This window comes from Lactuca sativa, chromosome 8 (genome assembly GCF_002870075.4).
Source record: "Lactuca sativa cultivar Salinas chromosome 8, Lsat_Salinas_v11, whole genome shotgun sequence".
NCBI classification, from domain to species: Eukaryota; Viridiplantae; Streptophyta; class Magnoliopsida; order Asterales; family Asteraceae; genus Lactuca; species Lactuca sativa.
In genome coordinates, this window is record NC_056630.2 from 4477366 (window position 1) to 4480360 (window position 2995).

Here is a 2995-nt window from a genome sequence, read left to right on the forward strand (position 1 = left end):
ATCATCTTATTACTTGCTTTAATAAAGGGATAATTTAAATTAAATTAGATAAATCTTATACAAATGTTCGAAAATTAGGGTTATAAGGATTATGATTAAATTAATTGTTTAATTTAATTAGTTAATCCTCATTTGATTTAATAATTAATTAAAAGTTAATTAATAGACAAATATTAAATCATTTGGTTTATTTTTAAATTTGAATTAATTATTTAATTTTCAAAATTTAAATATAAACCTGGTATTTTGAAAGGTTTTAAAATACACCTTGTACTATATGTAAAAAATTAAAAGTTTAATTATTACTATATGTATAAGACTAAGTCAATCGAACTGCTAGTATGCCTCATTCACGAAGCTAGCCTATAGGGAGGGTATAAGAAAACTGCGTATAAAATGGTAGTTGAATGGGTGTCTACTCTCACCCACCGCTTCCTTGATTACTGGAGGGTCGTTAGCCTAACGGGTTTGATAGGACAACTAATTCTCATTAAAAGTATAATGATATTAAAAAGTAACTAAACCCTTATTTAAAATCTCAATCTTAGTTACTTTAGGAAAATATGAATTTGTATGCTAACCCATAAAATTGTACATTATACTTTATAGTAGGTAGTGGAGCGCTTATGGTGAACGGGCATACTAATAGTGACTATAAAGAGTAATAATGGGCATCTCAAAAATTATTATTGATTAATGGAGCGTGTGTGGTTAACCGACACATTAAAATGAGATGATAAATGACATTGAGAGTGTCCACCTAATTTGCATGGTTATTCACATCTTGTTTGAGATCCTCGGTATCCTAGTCAAAAATGGAAGACCATAATCTGAGATTAACCATGACATTGAATAGTACAATGAGTCTCAAAAGATATAGGAATTTCACTTAACTTAATTTTGTTCAAATTTCATTTTCTTATGGTGGAGATGGTAAATCGTCATTTACCTACCTTTATAAAATTTGCAATTAGATTACGTCATCCTTTTTCTAAGTTGTGAATTTTATAGTTGGATCCTAGCCTTAATATTTCATTTGGGGTTGTCATATTAAGGATTGTTCTTATATGACTAAAACTACCTTTCTTTTACAGATGTCTACTCCAAAGAGGTATGTAATTCTAACTCCATATATTCATATGAATCATGTTATTATGCTACTTAGGATGAATACCTTGGAAAGTTCATATTTGCATGTATAATAGAGAAAACATAGATCCAAGGTATTTAGGGTTGCATGTACACTTAGGAGTGTTAGAATGCTCAAAACCCAATAGTGGTATCAGAGCCTAGGCTTGTTTTCTTGTTATACGTGCAAAATTGGCTAAAATCGAGTTTTTATGATGTCTGCTCAGCAGACTCGCCAAGTCCAAGGCAAAATGCATCCAACTCGCCGAGTTTGTTCGTGCACTCGACGAGTTGGAACCCCAGACAACATATATTCGATTGTTTTGGCTGGAATTGGACTAAGAACATTACCCTAAAATGTTTTTGGACTTATAAACTTGTTTTTTATGTGGTAATGTTCATGCTAATCCAATTTCAAAGATAATTATCAATAGATTCATGTTTTGTATTAGTTTAAGGTTTAGAATAATTACATGAAAAAGTTTGATTTGAATTATCTTGTTCTTATGAGTTGCTTAGATTAATACGAAGTTATGTGAAATTGTTGTTTTCAATCCAAATTAATCTAAGAGTTGATTCTAAAATGTGTTTTTGTAACTTGTCCTCAAGTTATATTAAAAGCCACATTTAAGTTTCATAAAACTCATAAAAGTTGGCAATGGTTACAAAAAAAATGAAGAGTCTTGTCCATAAGTTATGGAGGTTCAAGAGACACTTCATTAAGTAATAAAATATGTAACCTTAATTAATTCCATAAGTTACAAAATAAAGAAAAGTTACATTCTTTTATTAGTTTGAAGTCTTCCATAACTTGTCCCCAAGTTATGGAACTTGAGGAGTTTTTTAATTAAAACTACTTTAAACACATAAGTTATGGAATTAATTAGTTTTGAATAGTTTCAAAACTTGCCCTCAAGTTTTGGAATTTGAAAAGTTTTCACTTATGAATACTTTAATTCCAAGTTAGCCCTTAGAATTTTAAAAGTTAAAATTCAACCCTTATACCTTATAATATTATAAGTTAATAATATATATGTGCGTATAAGAGTAAAGTCAGTCTTACCGTTGGTAGGCCTCATTCACGAAGCCGGTCTATAAGGTGGGTATAAGGTTACTGCCTATAAAATGGCAGTTTAATGGGTGTCCACTCTCACCCACCGCTTCCTTGACTGGTGGAGGGTCGTTAGCCGAACAGGTAGGACAAGGACTATAATTCTCCCTTCATTAAAAGTATTAATGATAAATATTAAGTAACTAAACTCTTATTAATACCCAATCTTAGTTACTTAGGAAAATGTGAATTTGGTGCTAACCCATGAAATTACACTTTGCACTTTGCTTAAGTCGTTAGTGGAGCGTGTGTGGTTAACCGGCACATTAACCTGGACTTAACAAGATAGGCAAAGGGTAACTTAATATTTATCTTAGTATCAGTGGAGCGTGTGTGGTTAACCGGCACATCGATTAAGGGGTAAATATTAAGGGTACCCAGCATATTTGCATGGTTACTTCACACCTTGTTTTGTGATCCTCGACATCCCAGTCACAAAACCTGAAGGTCACACTCGAGATTGAAACATGTCATTGAAAAGTTCAATGAATCTCAAAGATCTAGGAGTTTCAAAACCAATTAAAACCTAATAATACATTTCGTTTATCTTGGTGGAAATTGGTGAATCGTCATTCACCTACCTTCAAATATTTTATAGCTTGGATTACGGCATCCCTCTTCCAAGTTATAAAAGTATTGTGTTGGGTCCTAGCCTTAATATTTCATATTGGGTGTTATATTAAGGACTTTAAATCAACTATCTTGAGTATCTCCCAAAAAGATGTCTGGTTTAGACATTTATGATTTTCCTAAATC